General features: G+C 38.1%; 1 long non-coding RNA gene across 2 annotated transcripts in view; it reads right to left on the bottom strand.

Annotated features, from left to right (window-relative positions):
• The window catches only part of LOC133537333 (uncharacterized), a 55227-nt gene that overhangs the window by 24408 nt on the left and 12135 nt on the right, over positions 1-18684 (bottom strand). For both annotated transcript variants that reach the window (XR_009802655.1, XR_009802654.1), the window contains exons 2-3: positions 3408-3578; positions 3162-3322 (exon numbers count right to left, since the gene is read on the bottom strand). This is a non-coding gene — a long non-coding RNA (uncharacterized LOC133537333). The remainder of the gene's footprint in view (positions 1-3161; positions 3323-3407; positions 3579-18684) is intronic.

Here is an 18684-nt window from a genome sequence, read left to right as displayed (position 1 = left end):
TTATTTAAACTACAGTAATAAACACACAGTTTATCTACACTAAGATTTTTGTTTAAATAAAACCAATAACGTCCTTTTTTGTGCTCCATTTTATTTTTAGAAAAGTCACGAAAAGTATCAAAATAACTTTAGTACCAGTACCAAAATCTGAGTATCGTTCCAACACTATGCCAGTGATGTTGAGATGTTGGTTTGTGTCGCTTTCAACCAAAGAAATAAACGTCTCAGACTCTACAGTCAAAATAAAGTCAACAGTGCCTCATTTATTTTGGAGTTTAATGAATGTGTCGCTTTTCCATCCTTCATCTGCCCACCTAATGTAACGCACGCACGCACGCACGCACGCACGCACACACGCACGCACGCACGCACACGCACACGCACACGCACACACACACACACACACACACACACACACACACACACACGGGTGGTGAAGTTAATGGGCCGCCGCATTGAAGCAGCAAAGAATAAAAGACGGTAAAGAAGCAAGGCTGCCGTGGGAAGTGAAAGGTGAAATAAGAAAGGTAGAAAGGTAGAAGGTGAGGGGAAGAGATATTAAAAGTCAAGAAAAGGAGGTTATAGGTGAAATTGGCAACAGAAAGTAAATAGACTATCGGGAGAGGCGCTCTACTCTTTCTTGCAGTGGGATGCCACTGGAATGCAACTTGATTATGCAGCAGGATGCAAATAAATGATGTTTAACATAATATAAAAAGTACAAGGAGCTTCCTTACTTTGTTCAGCATTAATATACCAAAGGATACTTTGATCATGCATCATCTGTGTCGTCGAGTGTGTGTCAGACACCTCGTAAGGTGCGAGAAACCCATTCCATTGTCTTCATGGAATGGGTTTCCATGGCCGAGCAGCTGCATCTAAGTCATACATCACCAAGTCCAATGCAAAGCGTGGGATGCAGTGGTGTAAAGGACATCACCACTGGACTCTAGAGCAGTGGCGACGCCTTCTCGGGACTGATGAATCACACTTTTCCATCTGGCAATCTGATGGACCAGTCTGGGTTTGGAGGTTGCCAGGAGAACACTACATTTCAGACTGCATTGTGTTGAGTGTGAAATTTGCTAGAGGAGGAATTATGGTGTGGGGTTGTTTTTCAGGAGTTGGGCTTGGCCCCTTAGTTCCTGTGAAAGGAACTTTGAATGCTCCAAAACATTTTGGACAATTCCATGCTCCCATCCTTGTGGGAACAGTTTGGAGTAAGCACCTTCCTCTTCCTACATGACTGTGCACCAGTCCACAAAGCAAGGTCCATAAAGACATGGATGACTTGACTGGCCTGCACAGAGTCCTGACCTGAACCCGATAGAACACCTTTGGGATGACTTAGAATGGAGACTGAGAGCCAGGCCTTTTCCACCAACATCAGTGTGTGACCTCACTAATGCACTTTTGGTGGAAAATAGCTATAAACACACTCTGCAACCTTGTGGACAGCCTTCCCAGAAGAGTTGAAGCTGTAATAGCTGCAAAAGGTAATATTGAACCCTATAGGCTAGGAATGGTTGGCACTTGAACTTCATATGTGAGTCAAGGCAGGTGGACAAATACTTTTGTCAATTGTGTGTATGATGCATCATCTACAAAGATACAAAGAATTGCTATTGCGACATCCAGTGACACATTTTGAACGGCTGTTTCTTTCTTTCAAAATTGCAGGGTCATTTTTTCACTCAGCAAACTCATCCACCGGGCCGGATAAAGTCTGTTCTCAGGCCTGATCCGGCCCTCGGGTCGCACGTTTGACACCTTTGGATCATCTCATGTATTTATACACAGCAGTTTTATGTGAAGAAAAAGTAGAATAAATGGAGTGCAGCATCTAGAGCAGGGGTGTCCTAACTTATGCCAGCATACTGAACAGTCCACACATGCAGGGCTTATTCTATTATTTTAATTGTATTTTTAATAAAAATGCTCAAGACTAGGGTTGTCCCGAAACCAATATTTTAGTACCGGTACCAAAATGTACTTTGATACTTTTCTAAATAAGGTAGACCACAAAAAATGTCTTTATTGGCTTTATTTTAACAAAAAAATCTTAGTGTAGATGAAACATATGTTTATTATTGTCATTTAGTCCTGAAATAAAATGTTGAACATACTAGACAACTTGTCTTTTAGTAGTAAGTAAACAAACAAAGACTCCTAATTAGTCTGCAGTAACATATTGTGTCATTTATACACCTATTATTTTATCAAAAGGACAAGCTGTAAAAATGGAATATTAATCCACTTATTTAATGTTGATATCTGCTTACTTTCTCTTTTAACATGTTCTATCTACACTTCTGTTCAAATGTAATAATCACTTATTCTTCTTTTCTTTGATACTTGACATTAGTTTTGGATGATACCACACATTTAGGTATGGATGTGATACCAAGTAGTTACAGGATCATACATTGGTCATATTCAAAGTCCTCATGTGTCCAGGGACATATTTACTGACTTTATAAACATAATATACATTTTTAAAAAAGGAAAAAAGATTTTGTGACGGTAAAAAATACTGATTTAATTATAGTAGTATCAACTACATACACTATTGTACTTGGTATCATTACAGTGGATGTCAGGTGTAGATCCACCAATGGCGTTAGTTTACATTCACTGCTAGTTTGCTATTAACAGTGTGTAGTGAAGCATGTTTAGCTATTCCTCGTCCTGCAGTGATAATGATACTTGTAAGAAACTTACTGAGCCGAGGTTGTCATTGTGGCTTGTGCAGCCCTTTGAGACACTTGTGATTTAGGGCTACAAAAGTAAACTTTGATTGATTATTAATGAATGAATGAATAAAAGAGTTTGTTAGTGTTGTTGCGGTGCATGGTGTAAGAATGATAAATGAGCAAGATGAATGAATTAATAAATAAATACATAGATGACATTGTAAAAAGTGTTGCGCTGCATGGTGTAAGAATGATGACAAATAACATGAATGAATGAACGAAGGAATGAAAGAATATGTAACATTGTGTGACGGGACAGCGGGAGAAGAAGACTGCAGAGAGGCGATGACGTCGTTAGCTGCCAGCGTGTTTTTATTGACATCTCAGTATGTGATTAGCTGAAAGAGATGTAGTGCGACTATGTGTAAGTATTACCTGAGCGTGGTCACCAGAGGGTGTTGAGTGTACCTGTTGAGATCGAGGCGGTAGTCCAAAAGGTGAAAAGCAGGCTCAAACGTCCGAGGGCAGGTGGATGGTCGAGGACAAGTGCGAGGTCTTAGTCCAGGAAGGCAAGAGGGAATCCAAAGGGAGTCCAGGTAGACGAGACCCAGAGTTCGACGACGAGGAAGCTGGAGGACGACACAACAGGAGAGAGGGTGAACACGACAGGAAGGGAACACAGGCAGAGAGAAGGCTGGAGATGTGTTGGTTTACTGTACTGGTAGGAGAAGCTACGTTCTGGCACTGGATCTCAAGACGCCCTGGTTTATGAAGAAGGCTGGTCGCTCATCACGGGCAGGTGTGTTGATTGCAGATCTCTTGCGGAGGGACGCCCGTAGCGGAGAGGGAACGCCTGTTGGTGTGGCCCGCGGTGCGCTCAACAGCCTTCACAGCAGCAGGAGAAGCAAGAGTGTGACCCATAACACATTGTGTAAGACTTGTGTAGTGTTGTAGTGCTGCATGCATGTGTATGAAGGAGAAATGAGTAACACCTGAATGGATGGATAACATTGGGTAAGACTTGTGTAGTGTTGTAGTGCTGCATGCATGTGTACGAAGGAGAAATGAGTAACACCTGAATGGATGGATAACATTGGGTAAGAGTTTTGTAGTGTTGTTGCATTGCATGGTGGAATAAACCAATATTGACCTTCTAGATGATCAAACCCTCCAATATTGACTTTGTAGATGACAAAAACCATGATTGATAAACCGTGAGAGGCATGCAGGACATTGGGTGTTAGTGGAAGGGGGAGACAGCTTTGAAAAACCACAGCATAATGGCTGCCATGGTTTCCATATTGCTGACATGGAGATGGACAGAGGACAAGATCTAGGGTGTGAGCTTTTATGGGTTGGGACGGAAACATGTTGGGTGAGACCAACAAAGTCTCAGGTCCATAAATTCACATTCAAAGCCCCGTGTGGGATCATCAATAAGGATTTTGAAATCTCCCAAGATCAGCACTCTGTCATGGCTGGGGATGATTTTACTGAGGAGGTCTGAGAATTGAGTTCTACAATTCTTGCTCGCCTTAAAAAACATATTGTTAGATAAATAACTCTCTGCTCTCACATTGCATGAGATCAGCACCTAGCACTATGTACAGTATGTCTATTATCTCACTTACTCTGCATGTACTGTAAATATGTCATGTTTGTACTCTACACAAGCTGATACCCACGCATTACAATGAACACACACACACACACACACACACACACACACAGAATACCACCTTGGATCCACTGGTATGTCAACACTGACATTATCAGCAGCTGCTCAAATAAAAACTCTGTGGAATGAAGCTCATCAGGCGTCACATGATCACTACACATGATCACTACACATGATCACTACACATAATCACTGCACATGATCACTACACATGATCACTGCACATGATCACTACACATGATCACTGCACATGATCACTGCACATGATCACTATACATGATCACTGCACATGATCACTAAACATGATCACTACACATAATCACTGCACATGATCACTAAACATGATCACTACACATGATCACTGCACATGATCACTACACATGATCACTGCACATGATCACTAAACATGATCACTGCACATGATCACTAAACATGATCACTGCACATGATCACTACACATGATCACTACACATGATCACTGCACATGATCACTGCACATGATCACTACACATGATCACTACACATGATCACTACACATGATCACTACACATGATCACTACACATAATCACTGCACATGATCACTAAACATAATCACTGCACATGATCACTAAACATGATCACTACACATAATCACTGCACATGATCACTAAACATGATCACTGCACATGATCACTAAACATGATCACTGCACATGATCACTACACATGATCACTACACATGATCACTGCACATGATCACTGCACATGATCACTACACATGATCACTACACATGATCACTGCACATGATCACTGCACATGATCACTGCACATGATCACTACACATGATCACTAAACATGATCACTACACATAATCACTGCACATGATCACTAAACGTGATCACTACACGTATCAATCTGTTCCAATTAGCGTTAGTGTGCACTTACTTGTCAATATTACTTTGATGGCATTGTTATTTTTTAGCATCACAAAATCTTTTTCTGATTTTTTTGATATTTATATTATGTTTATAAAGTCAGTAAATACGTCCCTGGACTCATGAGGACTGTGAATATGACCAATGTATGACCCTGTAACTACTTGGTATCGGATCGATACGTAGATGTGTGGTATCATCCAAAACTAATGTCAAGTATCAAAGAAGAGAAGAATAAGTGATTATTACATTTGAACAGAAGTGTAGATAGAACATGTTATAAGAGAAAATAAGCAGATATTAACAGTAAATGAACAAGTGGATTAATAATCTTTTAAAATTTTGACAAAATAGGTGTATAAATGACACAATATGTTACTGCAGACTAATTAGGAGTCTTTGTTTGTTTACTTACTACTAAAAGACAAGTTGTCTAGTATGTTCAACATTTTATTTAAGGACTAAATGACAATAATAAACATATGTTTCATCTACACTAACATTTTGTGTTACAATAAAGACAATAATGACATTTTTGTGGTCTCCTTTATTTAGAAAAGTATCGTAAAGTATCGAAATACATTTTGGTACCGGGACAACACTACTAACACTACTAACAACACTAACTAACAACACTAACAACACTACTAACAACACTACTAACAACACTAACAACACTACTAACAACACTAACTAACAACACTACTAACAACACTAACTAACAACACTAACAACACTACTAACAACACTAACAACACTAACAACACTACTAACACTGCTAACAACACTACTAACAACACTAACTAACAACACTACTAACAACACTAACAACACTACTAACACTACTAACAACACTAACTAACAACACTACTAACAACACTACTAACAACACTAACAACACTACTAACACTACTAACAACACTAACAACAGTACTAACAACACTACTAACAACACTAACAACACTACTAACACTACTAACAACACTAACAACAGTACTAACAACACTACTAACAACACTACTAACAACACTACTAACACTACTAACAACACTAACTAACAACACTAACAACACTACTAACAACACTACTAACAACACTAACTAACAACACTAACTAACAACACTACTAACACTACTAACAACACTACTAACAACACTACTAACAACACTAACTAACAACACTAACAACACTACTAACACTACTAACAACACTAACTAACAACACTAACAACACTACTAACACTGCTAACAACACTACTAACAACACTAACTAACAACACTACTAACAACACTAACTAACAACAGTACTAACAACACTAACAGCACTACTAACAACACTAACAACACTACTAACACTACTAACAACACTACTAACAACACTACTAACAACACTAACTAACAACACTACTAACAACACTAACAACACTACTAACACTACTAACAACACTAACAACAGTACTAACAACACTACTAACAACACTACTAACACTACTAACAACACTAACTACCAACACTAACAACACTACTAACAACACTACTAACAACACTAACTAACAACACTACTAACACTACTAACAACACTACTAACAACACTACTAACAACACTAACTAACAACACTAACAACACTACTAACACTACTAACAACACTAACTAACAACACTAACAACACTAACAACACTACTAACACTGCTAACAACACTACTAACAACACTAACTAACAACACTACTAACAACACTAACTAACAACAGTACTAACAACACTAACAGCACTACTAACAACACTAACAACACTACTAACACTACTAACAACACTACTAACAACACTAACTAACAACACTAACAACACTAACAACACTACTAACAACACTAACTAACAACACTACTAACAACACTACTAACAACACTAACTAACAACGCTACTAACAACACTAACAACACTACTAACAACACTAACAACACTACTAACAACACTACTAACACTACTAACAACACTACTAACAACACTAACTAACAACACTACTAACAACACTACTAACAACACGAACAACGCTACTAACAACACTACTAACAACACTAACAACACTACTAACAACACTACTGACACTACTAACACTACTAACAACACTAACAACAGTACTAACAACACTACTAACAACACTACTAACAACACTAACAACACTACTAACAACACTACTAACAACACTACTGACAACACTACTAACAACACTAACAACAGTACTAACAACACTACTAACAACACTACTAACAACACTAACTAACAACACTAACAACACTACTAACAACACTACTAACAACACTACTAACAACACTAACTAACAACACTACTAACAACACCAACAACACTACTAACAACACTACCAACCACCACCAGTAGGTGTGAATGAATGATGAGTTCTCACTTCTCTGTGAGCGCTTTGAGTATCTAATAATAGAAAAGTGCTAAATATAAAATGTAATCCAATATTATTATTATTATTATTATTATTACTACTGCCAACATCGCACACAAATTGTCACGATGCAATATCGACATTGAAAGAAGGAGAACAGATGAGGGACCATTTATTGTGAGAGGAAGGGGGCGGATACACTTTGTTAAGTAGTACTTAAGTGCTTAAGTAGTGTATGTCAGACTCCCCTGTGTGACTTAACTCATGTCTCACGTCTGTCAAGGTGAAACTCAACAAAAAGTGCTCAATGACCCTCATCGGTGCTTGGGCTCCCAGGATCCTGGAACACCAAAGAGTTTGTGAAGGGAACGTTCTTAGACTGTAGATTTGGACTGTGTACTTTCTAAGACGCAAAAGTTAGTGTTGCTTGGTGATTTCAAATCATGGCTCCAAATATGTGGACTGAGCATGGACTTATTATTACTAACATGCTGTTCTGACATAAGAATACATTTCCAACATCTTAGCCTTCAAAACACGAGCACCTGATTGACTCTGTGATTGCGAGGGCTTCTTTCAAGAGCCATAACCAGTGCAGATGATTGTTGTCTGATCTGATCTACAAAAGCTGTGATGTAGTCACGTTGTGTGGATGGAAAAAAAAGAGAAGACAATGATTTGCAAATACTTTCCAACTTATATTCAATAGAATAAACTGCAAAGACAAGATATTTCATGTTCACAACCTTGTGGACAGCCTTCCCAGAAGAGTTGGAGCTGTAATAGCTGCAAAAGGTCATATTGAAGCCTATGGGTTAGGAATGGGATGGCACTTCAACTTCATATGTGAGTCAAGTCAGGCGGACAAATACTTTTGTCAATATAGTGTATGTCAGACTTTTTTTTTAAATGTCCGCCCCCACAAGATCAGTTTGTTCTTGTCGTCCCAAAAATCCATTTAATATCCAGAGGGGATGGTGCATTTTCTGCTGTGGCTCCAAAACTTTGGAACAATATCCCTCTTGCAAATCCCTCTTTAATGACTTTTAAATCACATCTTAAAACATTTTTTTATACTTTGGCTTTCAAACCAGCATGAGAGTTGTGTGATTTTAATTTCTCTGATGTTTTTATCCGTTATAGTTAAAAGTTTTATATTACCGACTCTTCCAGAATGTATGTCTCGACTTCTGTGAACCACTTTGTCAAACTTCAATTGTTTTTTGAAATGTGCTAAATAAATGAAGTGAATTGAACTGCAATATATACAGTGGGGCAAAAAAGTATTTAGTCAGCCACCGACTGTGCAAGTTCTCCCACTTCAAATGATGACAGAGGTCTGTCATTTTCATCATAGGTACACTTCAACTGTGAGAGACGGAATGTGAAAAAAAATCCAGGAATTCACATTGTAAGAATTTTAAATAATTTATTTGTAAATGATGGTGGAAAATAAGTATTTGGTCACTTCAAACAAGGAAGATCTCTGGCTCTCACAGACCTGTAACTTCTTCTTTAAGAAGCTCTTCTGTCCTCCACTCGTTACCTGTATTAATGGAACCTGTTTGAACTCGTTATCTGCATAAAAGACACCTGTCCAAAGCCTCAAACAGTCAGACTCCAAACTCCACAATGGGCAAGACCAAAGAGGGGGTCAAAATGATCATGAGAACGGTGACCAACAATCCCAGAACCACACGAGGGGACCTGGTGAATGACCTGCAGAGAGCTGGGACCAACGTAACAAAGGTTACCATCAGTAACACACTACAGCTTCACAGTAGGTATGGTGTTCTTGGGATGCAACTCAGTATTCTTCTTCCTCCAAACATGGCGAGTTGACTTAATACCAAAAAGTTCTATTTTGGTTTCATCTGACCACATGACATTCTCCCATGTGCTCTCTGGCAAACTTCAGACGGGCCTGGACATGCACTGGCTTAAGCAGGGGGACACATCTGGCACTGCAGGATTCGATACCCTGCAGTGGGGGTGGAAACATCATGCTTTGGGGCTGTTTTTCTGCTAAGGGGACAGGACGATTGATCCGTGTTAAGGAAAGAATGAATGGGGCCATGTATTGTGAGATTTTGAGCCAAAACCTTCCATCAGTGAGAGCTGTGAATGCTTGACCAAATACTTATTTTCCACCATCATTTACAAATAAATTCTTTAAAATTCCTACAATGTGAATTCCTGGATTTTTTCTTCCCATTCTGTCTCTCACAGTTGAAGTGTACCTATGATGAAAATGACAGAACTCTGTCATCATTTGAAGTGGGAGAACTTGCACAATCGCTGGCTGACTAAATACTTTTTTGCCCCACTGTATATATTATATATATATATATATATATATATATATATATATATATATATATATATATATATAGTACTTACAGCATGCATGTATATAGAACCAGTGGTGAAGGTCTTTGGACATTTTTTTAAAGGGCGGATTGTTTACTATTGTTTACTATTGCTAATGCGCAGAAAAGAGAGACTGATGTGTCATTGTCCAACATGATGGCAAAATGAGAGCAAACAAAACATGTGAGGTAGAAAATCATGTTTTCTTCTGTTCGCTGGTCATAAACAAGCACGAGTGAAACATATTAATGTTAGAACATCATTATAAAGTACATTTTGAACAGTATTGTGTGTGCATATCATGCCATGGAGCAGTAGGTGTACGCTACACATTATGTATGCTACCTCTACTCCATCACCTCTTTCTCAGCATACAACATATTTGTTATCGCTGTTGCTCTTGGCTTCTTCAGCCACACCATCCCTTATCTTCTAAGCTCCCCCCTCCACCGCCCCTTATTCTCCCCCTCCTCTGGGGCACCAGAACACTTTTTTTTAAATGAACCTTAGTTGATCTGAAAAGGCACATGTGCTACCTTGCAGGGCTTATCAGGCAAACTGCTTCCTCTCGCTCCCGCCTGACCTGACACTGTGTTTGCAAAAGGCCGTCGTCAGTTGAAATGAGATGGAGCATGAAATAATTAAGAGGAACAGTCATTTAACTGTCTCACTGTTTTTCTTCCAATAGACACACCCAAACGCACAAAGACATCCCTAAAGAGACAGAACTCTCACTCACTTTGCTCGAGGCTAGACTGACCTTTCTCAAGCAACCAGTTTCCAAAAACAATTGGAAATGTGGACTCATCAGACCACAGAACACTTTTACACTTTGCATAAGTCCATCTTAGATGAGTTCGGGCTCAGCAAAGCCGGCAGAGTTTCTGGGTGCTGTTGATAAATGGCTTTGGCTTTGCATAGTAGAGTTTTAACTTGCACTTACAGATGTAGCGACCAACTGTAGTTACTGACAGTGGTTTTATGAAATATTCCTGAGCCCATGTGGTGATATCCTTTACACACTGATGTCTCTTTTTGATAAAGTAGCGCCTGAGGGATGGAAGGTGCGTAATATCATGGCTTACGTGCAGTGATTTCTCCACATTCTCTGAACCTTTTGATGATTTTACGGAGCGTGGATGGTGAAATCCCGAAATTCCTTGTTGAGAAATGTTGTTCTTCAACAATTTGCTCAGGCATTTGTTGACAAAGTGGTGACCCTCGCCCCGTCCTTGTTTGTGAATGAGTGAGCATTTCATAGAAGCTGCTTTTATAGCCAATCATGGCACCCACCTGTTCCCAATTAGCCTGTTCACCTGTGGGATGTTCCCAATAAGCCTTTGATGAGCATTCCTCAACTTTCTCACTCTTTTCTGCCACTTGTGCCAGCTTTTTTAAAACATGTTGCATGCATCAAATTCCAAATGATTTGCAAAAAAATAACAAACTTTGTCAGTGTGAAGATGAAATATCTTGTCTTTGCAGTCTATTCAATTGAATATAAGTTGAAAAGGATTTGCAAATCATTGTATTCTCTTTTTATCTGCAATTAACACAACATGCCAACTTCACTGCTTTTGGGTGTGTAATATATTATATGACTTCTGCAGAAATTGTGCATTTTTCTCTGGCCCTTCCTGAGCAAGTCAGCATCTGAAATGTCTCACCCCTAAGGACTAAATTCATACCCCCTCCTCCTCATTATGCTCACTAACCCTACATGTAAATAGTCATTGGGACACCACTACCTTTACAGGAATGTGCAAAATGCAGGGATAGGGCTAAAAAGTAGGCTGAGAAGGCATATTTGGATTTGGGCCTAAAGTGTTCTAGTGGTCCCAGCCAGACCCTTCTCATTATCTCAGCCTGCGGTGTGGCACCAACGGTTCAATGAGGGCTGTTGTTGGCATGTTCAAGGGCAACTGCCCTTTTTTGGACTTTTGCCTATCGTTCACAATCATTATGAAAGCAAGACGACGGACATATTTATTTTTATTTTAATGCAGTCTAACTTAGAAATAACAATAAATAAAAGTCTGATTACAATGGAGCCAATGGGAAGTCCCTTTTCCCGCCGGTAAACATCCAAAAAGCGCCAATACTCCATTAACCCGTCCTCACCTGAATTATAACCAAGTATTAGCAATATTGTTATTATAAGCGCTAACGCAGACAAAGTATTTTTAGCAGAGTGTGAGGAGGTTGTTGAGGCTTTGTTTACATCATCGGCAGGTAAGCTGCCTTTAACCTCGGAGCTAATGAAAGTTTATAACAGGTCATAAATAATGCCTCTCAGCTGGGAAAAAGAAGGCTGAAGACATGATCCGACAAGTTGGTCAACTTTGCCATCAATTTTACATCCAGAATGTGCAACAAAAACCCGCGCAAAGACGCTTTGTTCTACCCCACGTCACGACGGGGTCAGGTTTGTCCCTGACAGTTTGGTTATGTTTTACTTTTTCCTCCCTATGTCTTTGTTTCCTGTCAGCACTTTTATTTTGTTCATTTCCTGCTTTTCTCCCTGAGCGCTGTTTCCCCTCAGCTGCGGCTGATTGGCACCTGGCCACACCTGGTGTCAATAAGCCCACTCCTATTTTAAACCTGTCTGTCCTCCAGTCAGGGCTGGATTATTCTGTCACAAGTTGTAGGTGACGAACCCAAAGATGCAGAGAAGGCAAGCTTGGTGCAGGAAAACATAATCTCATGTCCAAAAAATGTAAGGCAAAACACAAACCATAAAAACAGAAGACAGGAAACAGGAACAAGAATCGAACCAGGGAACCGCTCACAAGCGACGAGGAACCAGGGAGAACTGGAGACAGAAAGCAGTCCACAGCATAAGACAAAGACAAGTCATAATGATAATAATCCAGCTCTGACTGGAGGAGAAATCAGGTCTAATATTATGTTTGAACGTAATATTCCAAAAAAAGGTCAGTTTCCCTATAAGTGGGAGACAAGCTTGCCGCATACAACTTAAAGTCATTCTATCTAGTTGGTTGCTAACGTGGTAAAGAAACAACCCCAGTGGGCTTCAGGAGCTCTGATAGTGTCGGTCAGCCAATGCTGCCTTGACATTTGTCATCCTGACACTGTTATTGTGGATCTTCATGAGGAAAGACAACACAATGGATGGATCACTATTTCTAGTCCCTTTTAGTCCACTGGGATAGGCTGCAGTCTTGAGTGAATCAATGATATAAACACACACAATGTGTTAGTCTGTGCAAACTACTACAAATCCAATGCCCGGATTACTAATAAAAACTACTTCCACAATGTTTGTGGCAGTAAAAGCAGCTTCCATGACAAACAAGGACGGGGCGAGAGTCACCACTTTGTCAACAAATGCCTGAGCTAATTGTTTAAGAACAACATTTCTCAAGCAGCTATTGCAAGGAATTTAGGGATTTCAACATCTACGCTCCGTAATATCATCAAAAGGTTCAGAGAATCTGGAGAAATCCCTGCACGTAAGCGGCATTGCCCGTGACCTTCGATCCCTCAGCCGGTTGTGCATAAAAAAAGCGACACCAGTGTGTAAAGGATATCACCACTTGGGTTCAGAAAGACTTCAGCAAACCACTGTCAGTAACTTCGCTTGGCGGCTACATCTGTAAGAGCAAGTTAAAGCTCTACTATGCATAGCGAAAGCCATTCATCAACAACACCCAGAAACGCCGACGGCTTTGCTGGGCCTGAGCTCATCTAAGATGGACTGATGCACAGTGGAAAAGTGTTCTGTGGTCTGATGAGTCCACATTCCAAATTGTTTTTGGAAACTGTGGACGTTGTGTCCTCACATACTGGATTGAAATGAACTAGATTAAAATGTTTATAAGGATTCTTCTTCTTTTTACCTTGTAAACACATATACAGTTGAACAGTTTCTTAAACTCTTTTCATAACTAAATTTGACGGACTGAAATACTAAAGGTTTTAAGTGTTGTAGATCCATACAAATGTGTTAGTCTGTGCAAACTACTAAAAATCCAATGTCTGGATTAGTAATAAAAACTACTTCCACAATGTTTTTGGCAGTGTATTATATTACTAAGCACTGTGTTGTGATTAGGTTGAAGTGTTTCTTTGCAATTGTATGTTTTCTGGGGTTGATCACATGATAGAGCCAAGTACAAACACCTTATGTTTGTTTGTGTTAGCTTGACAGTTGAGTCATTGACTATCAGTCAGGTGTGAACTATGCAGTCCTGGCCAACACAGCCTACGACTGCATGGAGTCTGCTCATTGTCGCTTAGAAAATATGGAGCGCAAAACGGTTGCAAAACATCCCCAACAACATCCGAAAGTGTGAATGAGACTGCATAAACAGCCCAATGTCACACAAAACCAGGAGTTTTAGTTTCAACTCCAGGAAATGCAGGTTGTTTGTGATGTTGCCGACCTTGGCTCGCTAACAGAAAGCATCTGTCCAGGGAGAACACTGCGGTCCAGTTGTCATGGTTACGATAATAACAACGGGACCTAGGTGTCCCGATCCACAGGCAGTTTTATCACAAAACCTCAACCTGTGGGCTCATAAACACCAAAGCAAGAAAACAGGACAGACATTGTGAAAGTGTAAAAATAAGCTACCTGCTGTAAAGGTGTGTGTGACCTTTGGAGTTGATTTTCTTACATTCATACGCTCAAATCACTGTTGATGCAGGTTGCTCGTTGCCACGACAAGAAAATAAAAAAATTATTTCACTTTCATAAAACAAAACAAAAAAAGTAACACTTCTTGGTCTAATCTACACTATATTGCCAAAAGTATTTGTCCACCTGCCTTGACTCACATATGAAGTTGAAGTGCCATCCCATTCCTAACCCATAGGCTTCAATATGACCTTCTGCAGCTATTACAGCTTCAACTCTTCTGGGAAGGCTGTCCACAAGGTTGCTGAGTAAGGTTTATAGCAATTTTTGACCATTCTTCCAAAAAGTGTATTGGTGAGGTCACACACGAGAAGGCCTGGCTCTCAGTCTCCGATCTAATTCATCCCAAAGGTGTTCTATCGGGTTCAGGTCAGGACTCTGAGCAGGCCAGTCAAGTCATCCACACCAGACTCTGTCATCCATATCTTTATGGACCTTGCTTTGTGCATTGGTGCACAGTCATGTTGGAAGATGAAGGGGCCGGCTCCAAACTGTTCCCACAAGGATGGGAGCATTGAATTGTCCAAAATGTTTTGGAGCATTCAAAGTTCCTTTCACTGGAACTAAGGGGCCAAGCCCAAATCCTGAAAAACAACACCACACCATAATTCCTCCTCCACCAAAGTTTACATTTGGCAAAACCCAAATGTAGCGTTCTCCTGGCAACCTCCAAACCCATCAGAATGCCAGATGGAAAAGTGTGATTCATCAGTCCAGAGAAGGTGTCTCCACTGCTCTAGAGTCCAGTGGTGATGTCCTTTACACCACTGCATCCCACGCTTCGCATTGGACTTGGTGAGGTATGACTTAGATGCAGCTGCTCGGCCATGGAAACCCATTCCATGAAGCTCTCTGCGTACTGTACGTGGGCTAATTGGAAGTTTGGAGCTGTGTAGCAAGTGACTGTGCAGAAAGTCTTTGCACTATGCTGACCTCTCTGTCAGTTTACCTGGCCTACCACTTGCTGGCTGAGTTGCTGTTGTTCCCAAACTCTTCACTTGTCTTAAAATAAGGTTGACTTTGGAATATTTAGGAGCGAGGACATTTCAGGACTGGATTTGTTGCACAGGTGGCATCCTGTGACAGTTCCATGCTGGAAATCACTGAGAGCGGCCCATTCTGTCAAAAATGTTTGTAGAAACAGTCTCCATGCCTAAGTGCTGGATTTGATACACCGGTCCAAGTGATTAGGACACCTGGTTCTCATCATTTGGATGGCTGGACAAATACTTTTGGCAATATAGTGTATATTATCTGATAAAATATGTAAACCATTTAGAGTCTTCCTCACCTTTTACTCTATTTGTACAAAACCCAAATTAGATGAGCATAGTAATTAGATGACATAGTAAGTAATTAGATGAGCATAGTAAGTAATTAGATGACATAGTAAGTAATTAGATGACATAGTAAGTAATTAGATGACATAGTAATTAGATGACATAGTAAGTAATTAGATGACATAGTAATTAGATGACATAGTAAGTAATTAGATGAGTATAGTAAGTAATTAGATGACATAGTAAGTAATTAGATGAGCATAGTAACTAATTAGATGACATAGTAAGTAATTAGATGACATAGTAAGTAATTAAATGACATTGTAAGTAATTAGATGAGCATAGTAAGTAATTAGATGACATTGTAAGTAATTAGATGAGCATAGTAAGTAATTAGATGACATAGTAAGTAATTAGATGACCATTGTAAGTAATTAGATGACAAAGTAAATTAGATGACATAGTAAGTAATTAGATGAGCATAGTAAGTAATTAGATGAGCATAGTAAGTAATTAGATGACATAGTAAGTAATTAGATGACATAGTAAGTAATTAGATGACATAGTAAGTAATTAGATGAGCATAGTAATTAGATGAGCATAGTGAGTCATTAGATGACATAGTAAGTAATTAGATGACATAGTAAGTAATTAGATGACATAGTAAGTAATTAGATGACATAGTAAGTAATTAGATGACATAGTAATTAAATGACATAGTAAGTAATTAGATGACATAGTAAGTAATTAGATGACATAGTATTTAGATGACATAGTAAGTAATTAGATGACATAGTAAGTAATTAGATGACATAGTAATTAGATGAGCATAGTAAGTAATTAGATGACATAGTAAGTAATTAGATGACATAGTAAGTAATTAGATAAGCATAGTAAGTAATTAGATGACATAGTAAGTAATTAGATGAGCATAGTAAGTAATTAGATGACATAGTAAGTAATTAGATGACATAGTAAGTAATTAGATGAGCATAGTAAGTAATTAGATGAGCATAGTGAGTCAATAGATGACATAGTAAGTAATTAGATGACCATAGTAAGTAATTAGATGACATAGTAAGTAATTAGATGACATAGTAAGTAATTAAATGACATAGTAAGTAATTAGATGACATAGTAAGTAATTAGATGACATAGTAAGTAATTAAATGACCATTGTAAGTAATTAGATGACATAGTAAGTAATTAGATGACATAGTAAGTAATTAGATGACATAGTAAGTAATTAGATGACCATTGTAAGTAATTAGATGACATAGTAAGTAATTAGATGACATAGTAAGTAATTAGATGACCATTGTAAGTAATTAGATGACATAGTAATTAGATGACATAGTAAGTAATTAGATGACATAGTAAGTAATTAGATGAGCATGGTAAGTAATTAGATGAGCATAGTGAGTCATTAGATGAGCTTAGTAAGTCATTAGATGACATAGTAAGTAATTATATGACATAGTAAGTAATTAGATGACCATTGTAAGTAATTAGATGACATAGTAAGTAATTAGATGACATAGTAAGTAATTAGATGACATAGTAAGTAATTAAATGACATAGTAAGTAATTAGATGACATAGTAAGTAATTAGATGACATAGTAATTAGATGACATAGTAAGTAATTAGATGACATAGTAAGTAATTAGATGAGCATAGTAAGTAATTAGATGGCATAGTAAGTAATTAGATGAGCATAGTAAGTAATTACATGACATAGTAAGTAATTAGATGACATAGTAAGTAATTAGATGAGCATAGTAAGTAATTAGATGACATAGTAAGTAATTAGATGAGCATAGTAAGTAATTAGATGACATAGTAAGTAATTAGATGACATAGTAAGTAATTAGATGACCATAGTAAGTAATTAGATGACATAGTAAGTAATTAGATGACATAGTAAGTAATTAGATGACATAGTAAGTAATTAAATGACATAGTAAGTAATTAGATGACATAGTAAGTAATTATATGACATAGTAATTAAATGACCATTGTACGTAATTAGATGACATAGTAAGTAATTAGATGACATAGTAAGTAATTAGATGACATAGTAAGTAATTAGATGAGCATAGTAATTAAATGACATAGTAAGTAATTAGATGACATAGTAAGTAATTAGATGACATAGTAATTAGATGACATAGTAAGTAATTAGATGAGTATAGTAAGTAATTGGATGACATAGTAAGTAATTAGATGAGCATAGTAACTAATTAGATGACATAGTAAGTAATTAGATGACATAGTAAGTAATTAGATGACATAGTAAGTAATTGGATGACATAGTAAGTAATTACATGAGCATAGTAAGTAATTAGATGACATAGTAAGTAATTAGATGACATAGTAAGTAATTCGATGACATAGTAAGTAATTAGATGAGCATAGTAAGTAATTAGATGACATAGTAAGTAATTAAATGACATAGTAAGTAATTAGATGACATAGTAATTAGATGACATAGTAACTAATTAAATGACATAGTAAGTAATTAGATGACATAGTAAGTAATTAGATGACATAGTAAGTAATTACATGACATAGTGAGTAATTAGATGACATAGTAAGTAATTAGATGACATAGTAAGTAATCAGATGACATAGTAAGTAATTAGATGACATAGTAAGTAATTAGATGACATAGTAAGT

Source organism: Nerophis ophidion, linkage group LG18 (genome assembly GCF_033978795.1).
Source record: "Nerophis ophidion isolate RoL-2023_Sa linkage group LG18, RoL_Noph_v1.0, whole genome shotgun sequence".
In the NCBI taxonomy this organism is placed as follows: Eukaryota; Metazoa; Chordata; class Actinopteri; order Syngnathiformes; family Syngnathidae; genus Nerophis; species Nerophis ophidion.
The sequence above is the reverse complement of the archived record's forward strand: the minus strand, read 5'-3'. Positions and strand labels throughout refer to the sequence as shown.